The following is a 27,447-nucleotide window of genomic DNA, read 5'->3' as shown; positions in this document are numbered from 1 at the left end:
CTGAGAAGAGCAAGAAAGGGGCACAAGAAGGCGTGGGCAAGCTGGGTAAAGGAAAACCCCAAGGCATTCTTCAATTATGTGAAGAACAAAAGGATGAAAGGAGTGAAGGTAGGACCGATTAGAGATAAAAGTGGGAAGATGTGCCTGGAGACTGTGGAAGTGAGCAAGGTCCTCAATGAATACTTCTCTTCGGTATTCACCACTGAGAGGGAACTTGATGACAGTGAGGACAATTTGAATGAGGTTGATGTTCTGGAGCATGTTGATATTAAGGGAGAGGAGGTGCTGGAGTTGTTGAAATACATTAGGACAGATGAGTCCCAGGGGCCTGACGGAATATTCCCAGGCTGCTCCATGAGGCAAGGGAAGAGATTGCTGAACCTCTGGCTAGGATTTTTATGTCCTTGTTGTCCATGGGAATGGTACCAGAGGATTGGAGGGAGGCGAATGTTGTCCCCTTGTTCAAAAAAGGTAGTAGGGATAGTCCAGGTAATTATAGACCAGTGAGCCTTATGTCTGTGGTAGGAAAGCTGTTGAAAAAGATTCCATGGGCATTTAGAGAATCATGGTCTGATCAGGGACAGTCAGCATGACTTTGTGAAGGGCAGATCGTGCCTAACAAGCCTGATAGAGTTCTTTGAGGAGGTGACCAGGCATATAGATGAGGGTAGTGCAGTGGATGTGATCTACATGGATTTTAGTAAGGCATTTGACAAGGTTCCACACTATAGGCTTATTCAGAAAGTCAGAAGGCATGGGATCCAGGGAAGTTTGGCCAGGTGGATTCAGAATTGGCTTGCCTGCAGAAGGCAGAGGGTCGTGGTGGACGGAGTGCATTCAGATTGGAGGGTTGTGACTAGTGGTGTCCCACAAGGATCTGTTCTGTGACCTCTACTTTTTGTGATTTTTATTAACAACCTGGATGTGGGGGTAGAAGGGTGGGTTGGCAAGTTTGCAGACGACACAAAGGTTGGTGGTGTTGTAGATAGTGTAGATGATTGTCAAAGATTGCCGAGAGACATTGATAGGATGCAGAAGTGGGCTGAGAAGTGGCAGATAGAGTTCAACCCAGAGAAGTTTGAGGTGGTACACTTTGGAAGGACAAACTCCAAGGCAGAGTACAAAGTAAATGGCAGGATACTTGGCAGGATACTTGAAAAATCATTGGATTCTGGGCCAGAGGACTGGAAAATTGCAGTTCTTCTCCACTCTTTATGAAAGGAGGAAGGCAGAAAGGAAATTATAGACCGGTTAGCCTGACCTCAGTGGTTGAGATGTTGGAGTCAATTGTTAAGGATGAGGTTATGGAGTACTTGGTGACACAGGACAAGATATGACAAAGTCAGTATGCTTTCCTTAAGGGAAAATCTGTAGAACCTGTCAGAATTTTTTTGAGGAGATCATAAGTAGGATAGATAAAGACGATGCAGTGGATGTTGTATATTTGGACTTTCAGAAGCCCTTTGATAAGGTGCCACACATGAGGCTGCTTACCAAGTTAAGAGCCCATTCTATTACAAGAAAGGTACTGGCATGGTTAGAGCATTGGCTGATTGGTAGGAGGCTTTGAGTGGGAATAATAGGATTCTTTTCTGGTTGGCTGCCAGGGACAATTTATGCTCCACAGGGGTTGTTGTTGGGACTGCTTCTTTTTATGCTCTAGATTTAGATAATGGAATAGATGACTTTGTTGCCAAATTTGCAGATGATATGAAGATTGGGGTAGGAGCAGGTAGTGTTGAGGAAACAGGTAAGCTGCAGAAGGACTCAGACAGATTAGGAAAATGGACAAGAAAGTGGTAAATGAAATTCAATGTTGGAAAATGCATGGCCATACACTTTGATAGTAGAAATAAATATGCAGACTATTTTCTGAAGGGGGAGAAGATCCAAAAATCTGAGATGCAAAGGGATGCAAATCTGAGATGTCAACAAATGCACTCAAAGACTTCTATAGTTGTACTGTGGACAGCATTCTGACAGGCTGCATCACTGCATCACTGGTATGGAGGGGCTACAGCACAGGACTGAAAGCAGCTGTAGAGGGTTGTAAATCTAGTCAGCTCCATCTTGGGTGTTTGCCTACAAAGTACCCAGGACATCTCCTGGGAGCAGTGTCTCAGAAAGGTAGCGTCCATTATTAAGGACCTCAAGCACCCAGGGCATCCCCTTTACTCACTGTTACCATCAGGTAGAAGGTGCAGAAGCTTGAAGGCACACACTCAGTGATTCAGGACCAGCTTCATCCCCTCTGCCATCTGATTCCTAAATGGACATTGAATCTCTGGATACTACCTCACTTTTTTAAATTATACAGTATTTCTGTTTTTGCACAGTTTTTGATCTATTCAATATACATAATTGATTTACTTGTTTATTAGTTTTTTTATTTTTTTTATTTCTATTATTTTTTCTCTACTAGATTATGTATTGCATTGAACTGTTGCTGCTAAGTTAGCAAATTTCACGTCACATGCCAATGATAATAAACCTGGTTCTGATTCTGATTCTGACCTGGGAGTCCTTGTGCAGAACACTTTAAAGGTTAACTTGCAGATTGAGTCAGTGGTGAGGAATGCAAATGCAATTACTTTAGCAAGACATTTGACAAAGTCCGCATGGGCAGTTCGTCAAGAAAGTTCAGTTGCTTGGCATTCAAGATGAGGTAGTAAATTGGATGAGACATTGGCTTTGTGGGAGAAGCCAGTGAGTGGTAGTAGGTGGTTGCCTCTCTGATTAGATCTGTGAGTAGTGGTGCACTGCAGAGATTGGTGCTGGTTCATTTTTTGTGATTTATATCAATGATCTAGATGATCATGTGGTTGACTGGATCAGCATATTTGCAGATGACACGAAGATTGTGGAATCTTGTGGAATATTTGCAGACACCAAGATTGTGGAAATTATCCTGCCCACAGCGTTGGTGCGGGCAGCGGAGCGCGCGAGAGCAGAGTGCTGGGCTTTGGCTCAGTGGGCTTCAGCGTGACGGGACTTTGGTGAGAGGAAATCAGTGAGCCTGAGTACGTGCTTGCTGAGGTAAAAGAGGTGAGGTCGGCAGGTACTTTTTTCATTTATTCTGACTATTCTGGGATCAGGTAATGGGGGAGACAGTTAGAGCAGTGGTGTGCTCCGTATGCAGTATGTGGGAGGTCAGAGTCAACAGAGTTGTCCCTGATGACCACACCTGAAAAAGGTGCATCCAGCTGCAGCTCCTATCAGATCGAGTTAGGGAGTTGGAGCAGGAGCTGGATGAACTACTGATCATTCGGGAGGCAGAGATAGAGATAGATAAGAGTTATTGGGAGGTAGTCACACCGAAAAGACAGGAGGTAGGCAAATGGGTGACAGTCAAGAGAGGCAGGGGGAGATGACAGAGAGAGCAGAGCACCCCTGTGGCCGTTCCCATCAACAATAAGTATACCATTTTGGATACTGTTGGTGGGGATGACCTACCAGTAACAAGTTGCAGTGGTCCTGTCTCTGGCACTGAGGTTGGACCCTTGACTAGGAAGGGGAGGAGGGAAGAGAAGAGAACGGTAGTGATAGGGGATTCTATAGTCTGGGGGACAGATAGGAGATTTTGTGGGGAAGATCGGGAGTCTCGGATGGTATGTTGCCTTCCTGGTGCCGGGGTCTGGGACATCTCAGATCAGGTGCAGGTTATTCTCGAGAGGGAAGGCAAGAACCCAGATGTTGTGGTCCATGTAGGGACAAACAACATGGGTAGGATGAGTGAGGGGGTCCTGCGTAGTGAGTTCAGGGAGTTAGGTGAGAAGCTGAAGGGCAGGACCTCCAGGGTAACAATCTCAGGATTGCTATCTGTGCCACATGAAAGTGAGGCAAGGAACAGAAGGATTATACAGATTAATACGTGGCTGAGAGGATGGTGCAGGAGGGAGGGCTTCAGGTTTTTAGATAATTGGGCTTTGTTCCAGGGAAGGTGGGATCTGTTCCGACAGGACGGTTTACACCTGAACTGGTGCAGTACTAACATTCTTGTAGGAAAGTTTGCTAGTGCAGCTCGGTGGGGGGGGGGGGGAGGTTAAACTAAATTTGCAGGGGGCAGGGATCCAGAATGTGCAAGAGGATAGCGAGATGAAGAATAAAGGACAGGTGGGGACTACACGGTTCTGGAATATTAAGTGTGTAGTAGAGAAAGGTGAGGCGGAACAAGTGATAAGGAGGACACATGTACACAGGGATGGTCTAACGGAACATGGAGTTAAATGTGCAGAAAAGAATAAGTAAATTTAGGAAGGACGACAAAATTCAAGGGGCATATAGCCCAATGGGAGTTCGGAGAGCTGGGTTAAGCACAATAGGCAGCGATTTAAACAGAGAGAGGAGAAATGGGCTAAAAATATCTGAATACACGAAGTGTCAGAAATAAGGCAGATGAGCTTGAAGTTCAGGTGCAAATGGGTAACTATGATGTTGTTGGGATAACGGAGACATGGCTGCAGGGAGGTCAGACCTGGGAAATGAATGTACAAGGGTATACGTGCTACCATAGGGACAGAAATGTGGGCAGAGGGGGTGGGGTGGCCCTGTTGGTGAGGAATGAGGTTCAGTCCTTTGCAAGGGGGAACATAGGATCAGGAGAAGTAAAGTCTGTATGGATAGAACTGAGGAACAGTAAGGGCAAAAAGATCCTAATGGGTGTTGTCTACAGGCCCCCAAACAGTAGCATGGATATTGGGTGCAAGTTGAATAGGGAGTTAACATTGGCATGTGGCAAAGGTAATGTCGCAGTAGTTACGGGGGATTCAACATGCAGGTGAAATGGGAGAATCAGGCTGGTGCTGGACCCCAGGATAGGGAGTTTGTAGAGTGCCTACAGGATGTATTCTTGGAACAGCTTGTACGAGAGCTGACCAGAGATAAGGCAATTCTGGATTTAGTGTAATGAATAGGATTTGATAAGCGATCTTGAAGTAAAGGAGCCATTAGGAGGCAGTGACCATAATATGATAACTTTTTATCTGCAATTTGAGAAGGATAAGGGCAGATCAGAGGTGTCAGTGTTGCAGTTGAACAAAGGAGACTATGGAACCATGAGGGAGGAGCTGGCCAAAGTTAAATGGACGGATATCCTGGCAGAAAAGACAGTGGAACAGCAACTGCAGATATTCTTGGGAATAATGCACAAGGTGCAAAATCAGTTCATGCCCCGGAGAAGGAAGGATTCAAAGGGGGGAAGGGGCCACAGTGGTTGACAAAGGAAGTCAGAGATTGCATAGCATTAAAAAAAAGAAGTACGACAGAGCAAAGGTGAGTGGGAAGACATGTTTGGGAATTTTTAAGGAACAACAGAACTTAACTAAAAAGGCAATACGGGGAGAAAAAATGAGGTACGAACGCAAGCTAGCCAGGAATATAAAGGAGGATAGCAAAAGTTCTTTTAGGTATGTGAAGAGAAAGAAGATAGTTAAGAACAATGTTGGGCCCTTGAAGAATGAATTGGGTGAAATTGTTATGGGAAACAGAGAAATGGCAGAAGAATTTAATAAGTACTTTAGATCTGCCTTCACTAAGGAAGACACAAGCAATCTCCCAGATGGATGGATGGGCCAAGGACATAGGGTAACAGAGGAAATGAAACAGATTGACATTAGGAAGGAAACAGTGATGAGTAGACTGATGGGACTGAAAGCTAACAAATCCCCAGGTCCAGATGGTCTGCACCCTAGGATACTAAAGGAGGTGGCCCTGGTAATTGCGGATGCATTGGTAATCATTTTCCAATGTTCCTTAGATTCAGGATCAGTTCCTGAGGATTGGAGAATGGCTAATGTTATCCCACTTTTTAAGAAAGGAGGGAGGGAGAAAACAGAGAACTATCATCCTGTCAGCCTAATATCAGTAGTAGGGAAGATGCTAGATGCCATTATTAAAGATGAAATAGTGGCATATCTAGATAGCAGTGATAGGATTGGGGCGAGCCAGCATGGATTTACCAAGGGCAAATCACGCTTGACTAATCTATTGGAGTTTTTCGAGGATGTAACCAGGAAGTTAGACAAGGGAGATCCAGTGGATGTAGTGTACCTCGATTTTCAGAAGGCATTTAATAAGGTCCCACATAGGAGATTGGTGGGTTAAATCAGAACTCATGGCATCAGGGGAAAGATATTGACATGGATAGAAAACTGGTTGGCAGATAGAAAGCAAAGGGTAGCGGTGAATGGGTGTTTCTCGGAATGGCAGGTGGTGACTAGTGGGGTGCCACAGGGCTCGGTATTGGGACCACAGCTGTTTACGATTTACATCAACGATTTAGATGAAGGCATTGAGAATAACATCAGCATGTTTGCTGATGATACTAAGCTGGGTGGCAGTGTGACATGTGAGGAGAATGTTAGGAGAATTCAGGGTGACTTGGATAGGCTGGGTGAGTGGGCAGATACTTGGCAGATGACGTTTAATGTGAATAAGTGTGAGGTTATCCACTTTGGGAGTAAGTATAGGAAGGCAGATTATTATCTGAACAGTGTAGAGTTAAGTAAGGGAGAAATACAAAGAGATCTAGGAGTCCTTGTTCATCAGTCACTGAAGGTGAATGAGCAAGTGCAGCAGGCAGTGAAGAAGGCTAATGAAATGTTGGCCTTTATTACAAAGGGAATTGAGTACAAGAGCAAGGAAATCCTCTTGCATTTGTACAGAGCCCTGGTGAGACCTCACCTGGAGTATTGTGTCCAGTTTTGGTCTCCAGGGTTAAGGAAGGACATCCTGGCTGTAGAGGAAGTGCAGCGTAGATTCACGAGGTTAATTCCTGGGATGTCAGGACTGTCTTACGCAGAAAGGTTAGAGAGACTGGGCTTGTACACGCTGGAATTAAGGAGATTGAGAGGGGATCTGATTGAAACATATAAGATTATTAAGGGATTGGACAAGATCGAGGCAGGAAATATGTTCCAGATGCTGGGAGAGTCCAGTACCAGAGGGCATGGTTTGAGAATAAGGGGTAGGTCATTTAGGACAGAGTTAAGGAAAAACTTCTTCTCCCAGAGAGTTCTGGGGGTGTGGAATGCACTGCCTCAGAAGGCAGTGGAGGCCAGTTCTCTGGATGCTTTCAAGAAGGAGCTAGATAGGTATCTTATGGATAAGGGAATCAAGGGATATGGGGACAAGGCAGAAACCGGGGATTGATAGCAGATGATCAGCCATGATCTCAGAATGGCGGTGCAGGCTCGAAAGGCTGAATAGTCTACTTTTACACCTATTGTCTAAATTAGAGGGCCTGAAGGTAGGTAAGTCTCCTGGTCCTGATGGGATGCATCCCAGAGTACTGAAGGAATTGGCGGAGGTTATAGTAGACATACTGGCAATCATTTGTCAAAACTCTCCAGACTCTGGGCAGGTCCCGGTGGATTGGAAGGCAGGAAATGTCACGCCACTTTTTAAAAGAAAAGCCTGGTAACTATAGGCCAGTTAGCTGTAGTCAGCTAACTCTGTAGTCAGGAAAATGCTTGAAGCTATCATTAAGGAAGAAGTAGAGGAACATTTAGAAAGGAGTGATTCCATTAGACAGACGCAGCATGGATTCAGAAAGGGCAGGTCCTGTTTGACAAACTTTTTGGAGTTCTTTGAGGACATAATGAGTGTAATGGATAGAGGGGAACAGATGGATGGCATAAACTTGGATTTCCAGAAGGCATTTGATAAGGTGCAGCACAAGAGACTTATAAATAAGATACGGATACACGGAGTCGAAGGAAATGTATTGGCATGGATAGTGAATTCATAACAATAGAAGGCAGAGAGTTGGTATAAATGGGTATTTCTCCGGTTGGCAGTCTGTGGTGAGTGGGGTGCCACAGGGGTCGGTGCTGGGACCGCAGCTGTTTACCATTTATATTGATGATTTGGAAGAGGGGACTGAGCGTAGCATAGCAAAATTTGCTGATGACACTAAAATAAGTGGAAAAGCAAATTGTACAGAGGATGTGGAGAGTCTGCAGAGGGATATAGATAGGTTAAGTGAGTGGGCCAAGTTCTGGCAGATGGAATACAACGTTTGTAAATGTGAGATCATGTACTTTGGAAGGAATGATAGAAGAGCAAATTATTATTTAAATAGTGAAAGATTGCAGCTTGTTGTTGTGCAGAGGGACTTGGGAGTGCTTGTGCATGAATCACAAAAAGTTGGCATGCAGGTACATATCCAACTTGGTGCTTTCCAAAAGCTCCAGCACATCTTTTTTCTTAATATCTACATGCTCAAACTTTTCAATCTGCTGCAAGGCGTCACTATCACCAAGAGCATTTTCCATAGTGAATACAGAAGTAGTCATTAAGTACCTCTGCTATTTCCTCCATTTCCATATACACTTTCCCACTGTCACATTTGATAGGTCCTATTCTTTCATGTCTTATCCTCCTGCTCTTCACATTGTAGAATGCCTTGGGGTATTCCTTAATCCTGCCCACCAAGGACCCTCCTGGCTCTCCTAACCATATAACCATGTAACATCTACAGCACGGAAACAGGCAATCTTGGCCCTTCTAGTCTGTGCCGAACGCTTACTCTCACCTAGTCCCACTTTTAATTACTTTTAATGCATTTAATTTTTCTAATTTATGCATTATTTGCCTCAAAGTCTTTTTTGTACTTTCAGAGGAACTTTCATCTTCTCCATCTTCATCTGATTTTTTCCAGAGAGTCTGTCTCTCTCTCAGACTCACTTTCACTGTCGGTTTCAGTCGTTGCTGGGATTTGTAGTTCTGGTTGTTCTCTTTTGCGCATGCTCGTTCCTTTACGCTTGCCCAGTTCTCGTTGATCTTTCCCTTTAGAAATGGCCGATGCTGCCGCAGTCTCCTTTTCTGTTTCACCGGTGGTGTATTGTACCTGAGTCCGCGGTTCTTCGGTAGAAGTAGGCCTTGATTCTGTTCCAACTTGAGCGGTCTTCGCGGTAGCAGTTTTCTTCGTCCTCTGTTTATGAGGCATAGCTTAAAACAATCCGGAATAGTTTATAAGTAACCTTAAAAAAGTATTAATTAACTTTTCTTCACTTAGACATTAATTTATTAACTTTTTTACGGGAGGGCTGGGTTCCAGCGTCTCGATCCTACGTCATCACGTGATGTCCCCCCTCACCTAGTCCCACTGACCCACACTCAGCCCTCCATTCCTTTCCTGTCCATATACCTATCCAATTTTACTTTAAATGACAATACCAAACCTACCTCTACCACTTCTACCGGAAGCTCGTCCCATACAGCTACCACTCTCTGAGTAAAGAAATTCCCCCTCGTGTTACCCTTAAACTTTTGCCCCTTAAGTCCCTTCTTAAACTCCTTCCTGTTAGCCCTACAATCTTCTAGATCTCTAACATTACTTAGCCCTTTTGTTAGCTTTTCTTTTCTTCTTGACCAGATTTATTAGAGCCTTTGTACACCACGGTTCCTGCACTCTACCATAACTTCCCTGTCTCATTAGAACGTACCTGTGCAGAGCTTCAAATAAATATTCCCTGAACATTTGCCACATTTCTATACTTTTCCCTGAGAACATCTGTTTCCAAGTTAAGCTTCCAATTTCTTGCCTGATAGCCTCATAATTCCCCTTACTCCAATTAAATGCTTTTCTAACTTGTCTGTTCCTATCTCTCTACAATGCTATGGTAAAGGAGATAGAATTATGATCACTTTCTCCAAAATGCTCTCCCATTGAGAGATCTGACACCTGACCAGGTTCATTTCCCAATATCAAATCAAGTACAGCCTCTCCTCTTGTAGGCTTATCTACATATTGTGTCACGAAACCTTCCTGAACACACCTAACAAACTCCACCCCAACTAAATCCCTCACTTTAGGGAGATACCAATCTATATTTGGGAAATTAAAATCTCCCATCACGACTGTAGTCAGGTAGTCAGGTGACCTTGAGCCAATGGGATGAAGATCCACCAGTTCAACTGCTGAGGAACACTATAAGAGTCAGGAGCTCCAAATATACAGGGGCAATAACTCTCCTGTAACCAGAGACAAACCATCATGGATAAGGAGAACACCACAGACCCGCGAAGATCAGGACCAGAAGGAACGCCTGGCCAGCATAGACTCCTTTCCCAAGTAACACCTTTTCTCTTCATTGACTGTTCACGAAGGGCCAGGGATTCTAGTATGGTGCAGACAGGTACAGTAGTAAGTTTGTGAACCCACTTGCCTTTCAGTTGAGACAATAAAAGTTACTTCTCGGTAAATACAGATTCTCTGTACCTTATTGATCATCATTAGAAGGAGTGATTCTTGTAATAGAATCCGTATCCCTGTGAGCGGGCTTGAGGATAAATCTCTTCATTCAGCAGGAGACTCGAGTCGGATGACGTGGATGAGGTACTGTTACGTGTCTGGCAACGATGAATATAGAATTGAGTCAGGTTTTTATAAACAAATATAAAAATTTATTAAACTCTGCTCAACAATAGCAACTAACGACTAACTTAACCAGAAGTTAACTGCTATATAGCAACTCTGGAACAGTTCTTAAAGTGGTAAATTCAAACACATTCTTAAAGTGGTAAATTCAAAAGTCCAACTGATTTATACAGTCAGTAAGGAGAGATTTTACTGCAATTCCTCCGAAGAAAATGAAGTATCTGCTGATCACAGTCGAGAGATGCCTTGTCCAATGGATTCACAACGAAGAAAATAAAAACAGCTTAAAGGAACTGACGTTTTTCTTGGCAAATGAACTCTGCACAAACCTTCCTACTCTCATAGGCAGGGGTTATCTCAGTGCAGGTCACTATTTTCTGAACAAAGATTCAATCAGGTCAATCCTGTATTAAACCACGGAATGACACCAACTTTACTCGATCCTTCCGGTTCCCGTACTTTAGTAAGGTCTTCATTCTCCAATACTTTAAAATTAAATCAAAGATACACCAAACAAAACTGGCAACAATTGACAAAACTGCCAGCACAATGATTCTGTACCTTAGAATAGAAAGTAAAACTCCACTTTAAAACGAAACAGCATCATGAGACAAATACGCAGCATATCGGAGTAACTGACGAATTAAACAACTCAACTCAATTGCGTAACAACAAGAGTTTCCTGTTATATACCTGTTGAGAGCATGTCATCACGTGACCTCACACTGGTGGGAAATTACATCACCCTACCATCACAAGACCATTACATCATGCTCACAAGATACTCAATTACATCATGGTCATAAGACAGTCACAAGATACGGGGTATGTAACAGTACCGAGAGATATGGAGCTGGGTAGTTAGCAGTTACTAACCCAGGATGAAAAATGAATGAATCTCTGCAAGTCAAAAGGACTTGGATAGTTTTGATTAGAGCGGATACGTGTTGAGGAAGTGGCCACAATATGAAGAGTTTGTTGGTCACCCTGGCTGTTTCCCCTTAAGGGAAAACTGCTGTGGATGTCCTGTGGAAAATCACCCAAATGGAAGCTGTCAACAATAAGTTCAAACAATTACAAAAAACAGTTGCAGTTGGATTGAGGATTTGATAGAATTATGACAAAACGCTAAACCAAACGGCACAGATGAGAAACGGAAAACAAATTTCGACATAAAACAGAAGCTGAGTGAGATAGTTGATGACAGGAAATCCTAGAATACTGGCAAAATGTTGAAGCCAAGCGAGATAGCTGGAAGGAGGACACTGAAGGAGGTAAAAACCATTAGAGAAAAGGTTACTGATTTACAGGGTCAGGGAGGTATGGACTTGATGCATATGAACCATTTTCAGTTGGTGTGTGAGAAATTACTTACAGGAAAAAAAATTAACAAGAGGAAGCAACCAAACAGGTGTTTTCAGGAAAGTTTCCTGACACAATATGTGGATTAGAGAGACTGTACTTGATCTGGAATTGGGAAATGAACCTGGTCAGGTGTCAGGTCTCTCAGAGGGTGAGCATTTTGGAGATAGTGATCATAATTCTATCTCCTTTTGCATAGCATTGGAAAGGGATAGGAACAGACAAGTTAGGGAGTGTTTAATTGGAGTAAAGGGAGATATGAAGCTATCAGGCAGGAATTTGGAAACATAAATTGGGAACAGATGTTCTCAGGGAAATGTACAAAAGAGATGTGGCATATGTTCAGGGGATATTTGTGTAAAGTTCTGCACAGGTACATTCCAATGAGACAGGGAAAGAAGGGTCAAGTATGGGAACCGTGGTATAGAAAGGCTGTTGAAAATCTAGTCAAGAAGAAATGAACAGGTTATGAAAGGTTCAAAAAACTAAGTAGTGATAAAGATCTAGAAAGCTATAAGTCTAGCAGGAAGGAGTTTAAGAATGAAATTAGGAGAGCCAAAAAGGGCCATGAGAAGCCCTTGGCTAGCAGGATTAAAGAAACGCCTAAGGCATTCTACAAGTATGTGAAGAATAAGAAGATGTCCGAGGAAGGGGCCAATCAACTGTGACAGTGGAAAAGAATGTATGGAATCGGAGGAGATAGCTTAAGTACTTAATGAATACTTTACTTCAGTATTAACTACGGAAAAGGATCTTGGCGATTGTAGGGATGACTTACAGCGGATTGAAAAGCTTGAGCATGTAGACTTAAAGAAAGAGGATGTGCAGAGCATTTGGAAAGCATCAAGTTGAATAAGTCTCTGGGACTGGATGATACGTACCCCAGGCTACTGTGGGAGGTGAGGGAGATTGCTGAGCCACCAGACGAGATAGAAACATAGAAACGTAGAAAACATACAGCACAATACAGGCCCTTCAGCCCACAAAGCTACCTTAGAACTACCTAGGCTTTACCCATAGCCCTCTTTTACTAAACTCCATGTAGTCATTCAGGAGTCTCTTAAAAGACCCTATCGTTTCTGCCTCCACCACCATCACCGGCAGCCCATTTCACACACTCACCATTCTCTGCATAAAAATACTTACCCCGACATCTCCTCTGTACCTACTTCCAAGCACTTTAAAACTAGGCCCTCTCATGCTAGCCATATTCCATATCTAGGTGTATTCCAGGCTACTGTGGGAGGCGAGAGAGGAGATTGCTGAGCCTCTGGCAATGATCTTTGCATCATCAATGGGAACAGGAGAGGTTCTGGAGGATTGGAGGGTTGTATATGTTTTTCCATTATCTAAGAAAGGGAATAGCAATAACCCAGGAAATTATAGACCATTGAGTCTTACTTTGGTGGTTGGTAAACTGATGGAAAAAAGTCTGAGAGGCAGGAATTACGAACATTTGGAGAGGCATAATACGATTAGAAATAGTCAGCATGACTTTGTCACAGACACGTCGTATCTTATGAGCCTGAATGAATACTTTTTGAGGATGTGACTAAACACATTGATGAAGTCAGAGCAGATTTCAGCAAGGCATTTGAGAAGGTATCCCATGCAAGGCTTATTGCTTATTGCTTCTCAGCATTGCTTGAAGGCAATGCTGAGAAGTGTGAGGTTCTACATTTTGGCAGGAATAATTCAAATAGAACATTCAGGGTAAATGGTAGGGCATTGAGGAATGCAGTGGAACAAAGAGATCTAGGAATAACTGTGCATAGTTCCCTAAAGGTGGAGTCTCATGTAGATAGGTTGGTGAAGAAGGCTTTTGGAACGCTGGCCTTTATAAATCAAAGCATTGAGTACAGAAGTTGGGATGTAATGCTAAAATTGTACAAGGCATTGGTAAGGCCAAATTTGGAATATTGTGTACAGTTCAGGTCACCGAATTATAGGAAAGATATCAATAAATTAGAGAGCGTGCAGAGACAATTTACTAGGATGTTACCTGGGTTTCAGCACTTAAGTTACAGAGAAAGGTTGAACAAGTTAGGTCTCTATTCATTGGAGCGTAGAAGGTTGAGGGGGGATTTGATCGAGTTATTTAAAATTTTGAGAGGGATAGATAGAGTTGACGTGAATAGGCTGTTTCCAATGCGAGTAGGGGAGATTCAAATGAGAGGACATGATTTGAGAGTTAGGGGGCAGAAGTTTAAGGGAAACACGAGGGGGTATTTCTTTACTCAGTGATAGCTGTGTGAAATGAGTTTCCTGTAGAAGTAGTAGAGGCCAGTTCAGTTGTGTCATTTAAGGTAAAATTTGGATAGGTATATGGACAGGAAAGGAGTGGAGGGTTATGGGCTGAGTGCGGGTAGGTGGGACGAGGTGAGATTAAGAGTTCAGCACGGACTAGGAGGGCCGAGATGGCCTGTTTCCGTGCTGTGATTGTTATATGGTTATATGGTTATTGAGAAAGTAAGGAGGCATGGGATCCAAAACGACCTTGCTTTGTGGATCAAGAATTGGCTTGCCCACAGAAGATAAAGAGCGGTTGGAGACCCATCATATTCTGCATGGAGATCAGTGACCAGTGGTGTGCCTCAGGGACGTGTTCTGAGCCCCTTCCTCTACGTGATTTTTTTAAATAACCTGGATGAGGAAGTGGAGGGATGACTCAAGGGTTGGGGGTGTTGTGGATAGCGTGGAGAGCTGTCAGAGGTGTCAGTGGACATCAATAGGATGCAAAACTGGGCTGAGAAGTGACAGATGGAGTTCAACCTGGATAAGCGTGAGGTGGTTTATTTTGGTAGGTCAGATAAGTTGCCAGAATATAGTATTAATGGTAAGACTTGGTAGTGTGGAGGATCAGAGGGATCTTTGGGTCCGAGTCCATAGGACGCTCAAAGCAGCTGCGCAGGTTGACTCTGTGGTTAAGAAGGCATACAGTGCTTTGGCCTTCATCCACCGTGGGATTGAGTTCAAGAGCCGAGAGGTAATGTTGCAGCTAAATAGGACCATGGTCAGACCTGACTTGGACTACTGTGCTCATTTCTGGTCACCTCACTACAGAAGGGATGTGGAAACTATAGAAAAGGTACAGTGGACATTTACAAGGATGTTGACTGGACTGGGGAGCATGCTTTATGAGAATAGGTTGAGTGAACTCGGCCTTTTCTCCTTAGAGCTTCGGAGGATGAGCGGTGACCTGATAGAGGTGTATAAGATGATGACAGGCATTGATCGTGTTGATAATCAGGGGCTTTTTGCTCAGAGGTGAAATGGCCAACATGAGAGGGCACAGTCTTAAGGTGCATGGGAGTAGGTACGGGGTGGGGGGGGGGGTAAATTTTGTAAGCAGAGAGTAGTGAGAGCGTGAAATAAGCTGCCGACAATGGTGGCGGAGGCAGATACGATAGGGTCTTTTAAGAGACTCCTGGATAGGTACATGGACCTTAGAAAAATAGAGGCCTTTGGGAAACCCTAGGTAATTTCTAAAGTAAGTATATATTCGGCACAGCATTGTGGGCCAAAGGACCTGTATTGTGCTGTAGGTTTTCTATGTTTCTATGTTTCTGTAATAAATTCCACAAATTCACCACCGTTTGATTGATGAAATTTCTCTGCATCTCCGTTTTAACCTTATAACCATATAACAATTACAGCTCGGAAACAGGCCATCTCAGCCCTTCTAGTCCATGCTGAACACTTACTCTCACCTAGTCCCATTGACCTGCACTCAGCCCATAACCCTCCATTCCTTTCCTGTCCATATACCTATCCAATTTTTTTTTTAATGACAATATTGAACCTGCCTCCACCACTTCTACTGGAAGCTCGTTCCACACAGCTACCACTCTCTGATTAAAGAAGTTGCCCCTCTGGTTACCCCTAAACATTTTTCCCCTAACTCTCAACTCATGTCCTCTTATTTGAAACTCCCCTACTCTCAATGGAAAAAGCCTTTCCACGTCAACTCTATCTATCCCCCTCATAATTTTAAATGCCTCTATCAATTCCCCCCTCAACCTTCTACACTCCAAAGAATAAAGACCTAACTTGTTCAAACTTTCTCTGTAAATTAGGTGCTGAAACCCAGGTAACATTCTAGTAAATCTCCTCCGTACTCTCTCTATTTTGTTGATATCTGTCCAGTTCAGTGACCAGAACTGTACACAATACTCCAAATTTGGCCTCACCAATGCCTTATACAATTTTAACATTACATCCCAACTCCTATACTCAATGCTCTGATTTATAAAGGCCAGCATACCAAAAGCTTTCTTCACCACCCTATCCACATGAGATTTAAACATCAGGGAACTATGCACCATTATTCCTAGATCACTCTGTTCTACTGCATTCCTCAGTGCCCTACTATTTACCAAGTATGTCCTATTTTGATTAGTCCTACCAAAATGTAGCACTTCACACTAACCAGCATTAAACTCCATCTGCCATCTTACAGTCCACTCTTCTAACAGGCCTAAATCCCTCTGCAAGCTTTGAAAACCTACTTCATTATTCACAGCACCACCTATCTTAGTATCATCTGCATACTTACTAATCCAATTTACCACCCCATCATCCAAATCATTAATGTATATGACAAACAACACTGGACCCAGTACAGATCCCTGAGGCACACCACCAGTCACCAGCCTCCAACCTGACTAACAGTTATCCACCACTACTCTCTGGCATCTCCCATCCAGCCACTGTTGAATCCATTTTACTACTTCAATATTAATACCTAACGATTGAACCTTCCTAACTAACCTTCTATGCAGAACCTTGTCAAAGGCCTTACTGAAGTCCATATAGACAACATCCACTGCTTTATCCTCATCAACTTCCCTAGTAACCTCTTTAAAAAATTCAATAAGATTTGTCAAACATGACCTTCCACTCATAAATCCATGTTGATTGTTCCTAATCAGACCCTGTCTATTCAGATAATTATATATACCATCTCTAAGAATACTTTCCATTAATTTACCCACCACTGATGTCAAATTTACAGACTGATAATTGCTAGGTTTACTCTTGGAACCCTTTTTAAACAATGGAACCACATGAGCAATATGCCTATCCTCCTGCACAATCCCCGCTTCTAATGATTTTTTTGGAAGAAAACCAAGATTAATGGATGTCCCTCCATCCTGAGGCTGTGCCCCCTTGTCCTAGACTCAGCCACAATGGGAAACACCCTATCTGCTCTGTCGAGGCCTTTTAATATTTGAAAACATTTCAATAAGAAACCCCCCCCCCCATCATCCTTCTAAATTCCAGCGATTATAGACCCATAGCTATAAAACGTTCCTCGTATGATAACTCTTTCATTTCCGGAAGAAAACTGTGAACCTCCTCTGAACCGCCTCCAATGCCAGCAAAACTTTACTTCGATGAGGAGCCCAAAATTGTTCACAATACTCAAGATGATGCCTCATCAGAATCTTATAAAGCTTCAGCATCACAGCCCTGCTCTTATATTCTAGACCTCTTGAGGGGAATGCTAACATTGCCTTTGCCTTGCTCAACACCAAATCTACCTGCAAGTTAACCTTTAGGGGGTTTTACACAAGGACCTCCTCGTCCCCTTGCATCTCAGATTTTTGGACTTTCTCCACATTTAGGAATTAATCTCCACATTTATTTCTACTATAAAAGTGCATGACAATGCATTTTCCAACATTTTATTTCATTTGTCACACTCTTACCCATTCTCCTAACCTATCTGTTCTTCTGCAGCCTACCAATTTCCTCAACACTGCCTGTCCCTCCAGCAATCTTTGTATCATCTTCAAACCTGGCAACAATGCTATTTATTCCATCATCTAAATCACTGATATACAGGATAAAAAGAAGAGGCCCCAACACTGACTCATGCAGAACAGCAGCAGTCACTGGCAGCAAACCAAAAATTGTTTCTTGTATTCCCACTCGCTGCCTCCTACCAATCAGCCAGTGCTCTAACCACGCAAGTAACTTTCATTTAATACCATGGGCTCTTAACCTGTTAATAGACAATAGCTGCAGGAGTAGGCCATTCAGCCCTTTGAGCCAGCACCACCATTCACTGAGATCATGGCTGATCATCCACAGTCAGTACCCTGTCCCTGCCTTCTCTCCATATCCCTTGACTCTGCTATCTTTAAGAGCTCTATCTAACTCTTTCTTGAAAGCATCCAGAGAATTGGCCTCCACTGCCTTCTGAGGCAGAGCATTCCACAGATCCACAACTGTCTGGGTGAAAACGTTTTTCCTCAACTCCGTTCTAAATGGCCTACCCCTTATTCTTAAACTGTAGTCTCTGGTTCTGGACTCCCCCAACATCGGGAACATGTTTCCTGCCTTTAGCGTGTCCAATCCTTTAATAGTCTTATATGTTTCAATCAGATTCCCTCTCATCCTTCTAAATTCCGGTGTATACAAGCCCAGTCGCTCCAATCTTTCAACATACAACATTCCCGCCAGCCTGGGAATTATCCTCATGAACCTACACTGCACTCCCTCAATAGCAAGAATGTCCTTCCTCAAATTTGGAGACCAAAACTGCACACAATACTCCAGCTGTGGTCTCACCAGGGCCCTGTACAATTGCAGAAGGACCTCTTTGCTCCTATACTCAACTCCCCTTGTTATGAAGGCCAACATGGTAGGCTCCAGTACAAGTTACTCTAAGAATCCATCTCGGAGGCACTCCAGAAACTCCCTTTCATGGGGTCCAGGACCAACCTGATTTTCCCAGTCTACCTGCATGTTGAAATCCCCCATGACAACCATAGCATTACCTTTGCAACAGGCCAATTTTAACTCTTGATTCAACTTGCACCCTATATCCAGGCTACTGTTTGAGCACCTGTAGATAACTCCCATTAAGGCCATTTTGCCCTTACAATTTCTCAGTTCTATCCATACTGACTCTACATCTCCTGATTCTATGTCACCCCTCACAAGGGACTGAATTTCATTCCTCACCAACACAGCCACCCATCTACACACTTGTCTGTCCTTTTGATAGGACATATGCCCTTGCATATTCATTTCCCAGCCCTGGTCCTCTTGCAGCCATGTCTCTGTTATTCCTATAACATCATACCTGCCAATTTCCAACTTAGCCTCAAGCTCATCCACTTTATTTCTTATAATGTGCATTCATATATAATACTGTAAAGCAGCCTCATGTGTGGCACCTTGTGAAAGGCCTTCTGAAATTCCAAATGTGCAACATGGACGGCATCCCTTTTATCTATTCTATGTGTAATCTCCTGAAAAATTCAAATAGGATCATCAAGCAAGATCTTTCCTAAAGGAAACTATGCTGACTTTGTTCTGTCTTATTGTCTATTTCCAAGTACTCCGTAACCTTATCCTTAACCTTGGCTCCAACATCTTCCCAGTCACTGGGGTTCGGCTAACTGCTGCAATTTCCTTTCTGCTGCTTTCGTCCTTAGTTAAAGACAGGACTGCCATTTGCAATTCTGCAGTCCTCTGGCACCATGCATAAATCCAATGATTTTTGAAAGATCATTACTAATGTCTCCAAAGTCTCTAATGCTTCCACTTTTAGAATGTTGTCATGCAGTTCATCAGGTCTGGGCAATTTATATAACCTTAGGTCTTTCAGATTTTCCAACGCCTTCTCTCTTGAAATAGTATCTGTACTTAATTCTCTTCCCTCACACCCTTCAACAGCTGGCACACTGCTAATGACTTTTACTGGGCGTCTCTGGAAATGCAGCTCGTTAGCCCCTCGCTAACAGCCACTGGATTCCACGGTGAGAAACCCACCTTTACGGGCTTCGTAAGGCTAGGGTGTATATAACTTTGTGAGGATGGGATGTCTCGCCCACACAAAACTCAGACATGTGAAAGCTGTGTGATTGCCCCTGGCAATCGCTTGTGGCAAGAAATAATAGATTATATACTGCATGCAATTAATTAGAAGTATATTTAAGAATGTTAACTTAAGCAGTTATTAAACAGCAACGGTGGTAGAGGCGGATATGCTAGGGTCTTTTAAGAGACTTTTGGATAGGTACATGGAGCTCAGCAAAATAGAGGGCTATGGGTAAGCCTAGTAATTTCTAAGGTAGGGACATGTTTGGCACAACTATGTGGGCCAAAGGGCCTGTATTGTGCTGTAGGTTTTCTATGTTTCTATGTTTTAAAGAAAGAAAAAAAAAGTGGCCATTATATTTAATGTGCATGGTGGAGCTCAAATCTTGAACATGTCTGTAACTCACATGCTGGAAAGCACACATCATCTTACGACGGTCGCTCGAAATCCATCTTGAACAAATGGGCTCTCTCACGGGAGTACTGGTCCTTCCCCCTCAAAGCCACTCATCTGCTCAAAGCATCTTGTGGAACAGGGACGGCATCTTCCATTCCCTCTCATCTTCTCCCAGCTCCCACCAGCAACGACCTCTTTGCCCAGCAATTCCTAGAACATTTTCCCAATTCTACCAGTCTAATTTGGTGACACCACATTACTAAGTTGAACAACAAGCCTCTTTTCTCAGCTCCAACCCAAACAATCTGAAAGCAGAACAGAACATGCTGCATTTAGCATGTAGATATTAAGAAAGAGGATGTGCTGGAGCCTTTGGAAAGCATCAAGTTGGATAAGTCACTGGGACTGGATGAGATGTACCCCAGGCTACTGTGGGAGGTGAGGGCAGAGATTGCTGAGCCTCTGGCAATGATCTTTGCATCATCAATGGGGAAGGGAGAGGTTCCGGAGGATTGGAGGGTTGTGGATGTTGTTCCTTTATTCAAGAAAGGGATTAAAGATAGCCCAGGAAATTATAGACCAGTGAGTCTTACTTCAGTGGTTGTTAGGGTGATGGAGAAGGTCCTGAAAGGTAGGATTTATGAACATTTGGAGAGGTATAATATGATTAGGAATAGTCAACATGGCTTTGTCAAGGGTAGGTTGTGCCGTACAAGCCTGATTGAATGTTTTGAGGATGTGACTAAACACATTGATGAAGGAAGAGCAGTCGATGTAGTGTATGTGGATTTCAGCAAGGCATTTGATAAGGTACCCCATGCAAGGCTTATTGAGAAAGTAAGGAGGCATGGGATCCAAGGGGACATTGCTTTGTGGATCCAGAACTGGCTTGCACACAGAAGGCAAAGAGTGGTTGTAGATGGGTTACATTCTGCATGGAGATCAGTGACCAGTGGTGTGCCTCAAAGATCTGTGCTGGGACCCTTACTCTTCGTGGTTTTTATAGATGACCTGAATGAGGAAGTGGAAGGATGGGTTAATAAGTTTGCTGGTGATGCAAAGGTTGGCGGTGTTGTAGATGGTGTGGAGGGCTGTCAGAGGTTACAGTGGGACATTGATTGGATGCAAAACTGGGCTGAGAAGTGGCAGATGGAGTTCAACCCAGATAAGAGTGAAGTGGTTCACTTTGGTATATCAAATATGATGGCAGAAAATAGTATTAATGGAAGACTCTTGGCAGTGTGAAGGATCAGAGGGATCTTGGTGTCCCAGTCCATAGGACACTCAAAGCAGCTGCGCAGGTTGACTCTGTGGTTAAAAAGGCATACGGTGCATTGGACTTTTAGGTAGGTACATGGAGCTTAGAAAAATAGAGGGCTATGGGTAAGCCTAGTAATTTCTAAGGTAGGAACATGTTCAGCACAACTTTGTGGGCCAAAGGGCCTGTATTGTGCTGTAGGTTTTCTATGTTCTATGTTTCTATGTAACAGTCTGCTATTACAGAACTGTTAAAATGACATACCCACAGCACAGCAGTAAAAATGTTTACCATGGCATTACAATTCTTAAAGCATTTTTAAGCAGCAACGTTGAGGTTGAGGGGGGATTTGATCGAGGTATTTAAAATTTTGAGAGGGATAGATAGAGTTGACGTGAACAGGCTGTTTCCATTGAGAGTAGGGGAGATTCAAACTAGAGGACATGATTTGAGAGTTAGGGGGAAGAAGTTTAAGGGAAACACGAGGGGGTATTTCTTTACTCAAAGAGTGATAGCTGTGTGGAATGAGCTTCCTGTAGAAGTAGTAGAGGCCAGTTCAGGTGTCATTTAAGGTAAAATTGGATAGGTATATGGACAGGAAAGGAGTGGAGGGTTATGGCTGAGTGCGGGTAGGTGGGACTAGGTGAGATTAAGGGTTCGGCACGGACTAGGAGGGCCAAGATGGCCTGTTTCCATGCTGTGATTGTTATATGGTTATATGGTTAACGTAACATTAGCTATCTTCCAAATCCTCAGGTACTCACCTGTTGCAGAGAATGATTTAAATATCCCTTCCTGGACTCCTGCAGTTTCTGGACATGCCTGTCATGGGGTAACAGGAAGCATCTTGTCAGGCCCTGTTCATGTAACTACCTTGATTTGCCTCAAGACAGCAGATGCCTACTCCTCAGTATTCCTTATAGGAACATCGCTGCTACTTTGCCTAACTTCTATAGACTCTTGTGGTCATCTCCGATATAAACACAGATGCAAAAAATTCCATTTAAGATCTCCCCCACCCTTTTTGGCTCCACACAAAGTTTGCCACTGTGATCTCCCAGAGGACCAATTTTGTCACTTGCAATCCTTTTGCTCTTAAGTCTTCCATTGAATCCCTTAAGGTCCTCATTTATCTTGACTGCTAGAAAAATCATGCCTTTCTAGCCACCTGATTTATTTCTTATGTGATGTCTATCATTTCTTACACTCCATAAGTATCTCCTTAGATCTTACCTGCCTACAATGCATCTTCTTTTCTTTCTTAACCAGGGCCTCAATATCTCCAGACAACCAAGGTTCCCTAAACCTGTTATTTTACCATTTATTTTGGCAAACACATGCAAGCCTTAAAATCTCACTTTCGACGGGCTGCTACAAGGGGTGATTGATATGATCGTGGCCTAAGGTAAAAGATGTTAATTTTAGAAAACCTAGCACATTTATTTTTCAACATAGTCCCTTCCAACATTTACACACTTAGTCCAGCGGTCAAGAAGAATATGGATCTTGGACCTCCAGAAAGTGTCCACAGATAGGTGATTGATAAGTTAGTGGCCTAAGCTAGAAGGAAATGAGTTATACAGCTCTCATTACATGCACATGCAGGTCAACTCTCTGAGTGTTTATGCAGAAAATTTAAAGTTAATAACTCATCTCCTTCTACCTTAGGCCATTAACATATCAATCACCCCCATACTTACCATCTGCATGTTTTCCAGAAAACAATCCATATTTGTGAGATCCTTTCTGATGCCATCAATACTGCCATTCCTCCAATTTAGAATTTCAACATGAAGAACAGACTGTCCTTTTCCATAATTACCTTGAAACTGATGGCATTATAATCACTAGATACAAAGGGTTCCACTACACAAACTTCTGTCGCCCGCCCTGTCTCATTCCCTAATAGGAAATCAAATGTTGCACAATTTCTCGTTGGGTCTTCTATGCACAGATTAAGGAAACATTCCTCAACACATTTGACAAACTCTATCTCTTCTAGTCATTTTACAGTATAGGGTCCCAGTGGAAAGTTAAAATCAGCTACTATTACAATCAATTCTGGTATCATCAAATCTGTTCCTCTAAATTCCTCTACTTCTCATGTGGTATATAATGCCATTAATGTGGTCATGCCTTTCATATTCCTCAGTTCTACCCATGAAGTCTCACTGGATGATTTCATCAGTTTGTCCTGACAGGGCACTGCCATCATATTTTTCCTGACTATGGAACGCCATCCCTCCCCCTTAAATCCCGCCCACTGTATCACATCTAAAACTACGGAACCCTGGAAAGTTGAGCTGTCAGCCCTGCCCTGCCTTCATGCTATAATATCATAATCCAATGTGTTAATCCATGCCCTGATCTCATCTGCCATTCCTACAATACTTCTTGCATTGAGAAAGATGCAACTCAGAACTGTAGTCCAACAATGCACAATCTTTTTATTCCAGACATTTTAGGTAAGATTACCAATATCATCTCCATCACTACTCTGCTATCTGTCCGTCACTTTGGTTCATAACCCTCTGCAACTCTTAGTTAAACATCCCTCATGTAGTAGTAGCAAACCTTCCCACTAGGATGTTAGTCCCCATCCAGTTTACGTGCAAATCATCTCTTCTGTACATGTTCAACCATTTCTGGAAGATAGCCTAGTGAATCAAAAATCTAAAGCGATTTCTCCTACACCAACACCTTAGCCACATGTTAAACTGTAGGATCTTCCTATTTCTGATCCAGAGACAGAACATAGAACAAAATACATCGAATAATACAACACAGGATTAGGGCATTTGGCCCACAGTGTTACGCTGAACCAGCTAAAAAGCAAATCAAAGTCACCTAAATACTAATCACTGCTATCTATATCATGTCCATATCCCTCCATCTTCCTTATATTCATGTGCTTATCCAAACGTCTCTTAAAGATCTCTTCCAGTTCTTCCAGTTCCAGATGCAACTCTTTAATGCAGAGTGTTAGAAGCTGCAGCTGGATTTGCATCATACAGGTGAAATCACCAGGTATGCAGGAGGACTCCCTGTCTTTCAATATTCTGCAAGAGGAGCATTCACCTATCCTGGCTGGCACCCCTACAGTTCTAACTGGGCATGAGCAATTATAAAAACAATAAATAAAATTAAAAGAGGCTCTAAAAGTTATCCAGGAAATTATAGGCTGGTAAGTTTGACATCGGTAGTAGGTAAATTATTGGAAGGAGTACTAAGAGATAGGATCTACAAGTATTAGATAGACAGGGACGTATTAGGGAGAGTCAACACGGCTTTATGCGTGGTAGGTCATGTTTAACAAATCTATTAGAGTTTTTCAAGGAGTTTACAAGGAAAATAGATGAAGGGAAAGCAGTGGATGTTGTCTACATGGACTTCAGTAAGGCTGGCAAGGTCCCACATGGGAGGTTAGTTAGGAAGATTCAGTCACTAGGTATACATGGTGAGGTAGTAAATTGGATTAGACATTGGCTCAGTGGGAGAAGTCAGAGAGTGGTAGTGGAGGATTGCTTCTCTGTGGAGGCCTGTGACTACTGGTGCCACAGGGATCAATGCTGGGTCCATCGTTATTTGTCATCTATATCAATGATCTGGATGATAATAGACAATAGACAATAGACAACAGGTGCAGAAGTAGACCATCCGGCCCCTCGAGCCTGCACCGCCATTTTGAGATCATGGCTGATCAATTACTATCAATCCCCGGTTCCTGCTTTGTCCCCATATCCCTTGATTCCTCTATCCATAAGATACCTATCTAGCTCCTTCTTGAAAGCATCCAGAGAATTGGCCTCCACTACCTTCTGAGGCAGTGCATTCCAGACACCCACAACTCTCTGGGAGAAGAAGTTTTTCCTTAACTCTGTCCTAAATGACCAACCCCTTATTCTCAAACCATGCCCTCTGGTACTGGACTCTCCCAGCATCTGGAACATATTTCCTGCCTCCATCTTGTCCAATCCCTTAATAATCTTATATGTTTCAATCAGATCCCCTCTCAATCTCCTTAATTCCAGCGTGTACAAGCCCAGTCTCTCTAACCTTTCTGTGTAAGACAGTCCTGACATCCCAGGAATTAACCTCGTGAATCTACGCTGCACTTCCTCTACAGCCAGGATGTCCTTCCTTAACCCAGGAGACCAAAACTGGACACAATACTCCAGGTGAGGTCTCACCAGGGCTCTGTACAAATGCAAGAGGATTTCCTTGCTCTTGTACTCAATTCCCTTTGTAATAAAGGCCAACATTTCATTAGCCTTCTTCACTGCCTGCTGCACTTGCTCATTCACCTTCAGTGACTGATGAACAAGGACGCCTAGATCTCTTTGTATTTCTCCCTTACCCAACTCTACACCATTCAGATAATAATCTGCTTTCCTGTTCTTACTCCCAAAGTGGATAACCTCAGACTTATTCACATTAAATGCCATCTGCCAAGTATCTGCCCACTCACCCAGCCTATCCAAGTCACCCTGAATTCTCCTAACATCCTCATCACGTCACACTGTCATAATGTGGTAAATTGAATCAGCAAATTTGCTGATGATACAAAGTTTGGAGGTGTAGTTGGCAGTGAGGAAGATTTTCAAAGCTTGCAGAGGGATTTGGACCAGCTGGAAAAATGGGCTGAAAAATGGCAGATGGAGTTTAATACAGACAAGTGTGAGGTATTGCACTTTGGAAGGAAAACCAAGGTAGAACATGCATAGTAAATAGCAGGGCACTGAGGAGTGCAGTAGAACAGAGGGATCTGGGAATACAGATACAAAATTCCCTATAAGTGGCATCACAGGTAGATAGGGTAGTGAAGAGAGCTTTTGGCACATTGGCCTTTATACATCAAAGTGAGTATAAGAGTTGGACTGTTATGGTGAGGTTGCATAAGGCATTAGTGAGGCCGAATTTGGATGAGGATAGAGGTTGCCAAAACAGTGGGTTCAGAGACGGAGGCAACAGAAAAGGAGTTTGTGTCATGGTGTAACACATTGAGGTACAAGAATAGCACGACAAAGTTGAGGTCCATGCTGCGGACAGAGCATCCTTTCTCAGAGAGGGTAAGGTCAGATATAGGATGGTGAAGACCTCTATGGTAAGAGGAGGTAACGTATTGGAAGGGCCAGAGGTGAGCGTGGTGTTGGGGTGTTCCCAGAGCGTGAGGTGGGAGGGAGGTGGTGTCTCAGAATAGAGAAAGAAAGTTGAGAGGTAGAAGTGAGTGAGAGATCAACGGTAGGTGGGGATTAATGTTGGAAGAAGAGCCATTATACCCAGCGGCTGTGAGACAGGTCTCTCCTGGAGGCATAGGGATTAAGAGTGGTCTGTTGAATTCTATGGTACTCCAAGCTGGCGTACATCCTAGAGCTGACAACCAGATGGATTTTCAGCCCAGAAGAGCACATTGTGATTGGATGGTGAATTTCAGGAGCAGGATTCCGAGCCAGAAGCACAACAGACTCTAATGGTTTGCACTAAGGGCCCGGATTGTATGAATGAACTTAAGTAGAGTGGTGACCGGATATTTCACGATACTGTTCACCTGATCCCTGAACTTAGACTGGGTCACCACATAAATAAACGTGTTCGTGCAGCAGCTGACATTCCTCAGCAAATATCCTACTTGCAACATGAGAAATTCAGAGTCATTCCACTCTGATCCCGTGACCTGATAGAAGACAAAAAATATAACGAACATCATCCACAGGAGTATGAAACTACCAGAGAGAGTGAAAAGTAAGACCATAGATCTCCTCCTGCTCTCCATCTCTGGGTCACTACCACTCTTTCCATCCTTTTGAGCGCAAAGCCCCTTACGGACCCGACTGGTCACTAAGATGTGCCTGATTGTCAGAGCATTGAACAACAGTATTAAACCGAAAGGGAGAAATGGCGTTAAAACCTTATCGAACGAGTCAAATCCTACCCACCCGAATTCAGTATAATAAGTTGGCTTGGTTAAGCATCCCCACGGTACATTGTCGACGATTCGTCCAGGTTTGCGTGTAAAGTAGAATGGGATGTTCTTCAGACAGAGGAGAATACCAGTGGTTGCCAGAACGCCAGCTGCAGTTTTCCCGGTGCAGTATTTTGCCTTAAATACTTGGCAGCAGATGGCGACATATCGATCAACAGTGAAAGTAACTGTGAACCAGACAGAATTATCCGTGGCAACACGAGTCAACGCAACAATAAGACTGCACACGGGGG

The 27,447-nt window shown here is 43.3% G+C and overlaps 1 long non-coding RNA gene across 1 annotated transcript; it reads right to left on the bottom strand.

Annotated features, from left to right (window-relative positions):
* Positions 1-6,778: 6,778 nt before the first annotated feature.
* On the bottom strand, positions 6,779-11,030 carry LOC132395231 (uncharacterized). The gene is made up of 3 exons (XR_009512544.1): positions 10,943-11,030; positions 10,223-10,353; positions 6,779-8,949 (listed from the first exon to the last, which is right to left on the bottom strand). It is a non-coding gene; the product is annotated as an uncharacterized LOC132395231 (long non-coding RNA).
* Between the last annotated feature and the right edge of the window lie 16,417 nt (positions 11,031-27,447).

This window comes from Hypanus sabinus, chromosome 6 (genome assembly GCF_030144855.1).
Source record: "Hypanus sabinus isolate sHypSab1 chromosome 6, sHypSab1.hap1, whole genome shotgun sequence".
Taxonomy (NCBI): Eukaryota; Metazoa; Chordata; class Chondrichthyes; order Myliobatiformes; family Dasyatidae; genus Hypanus; species Hypanus sabinus.
Note: the sequence above shows the minus strand (reverse complement) of the source record. Positions and strands in the feature narration are given on the sequence as shown.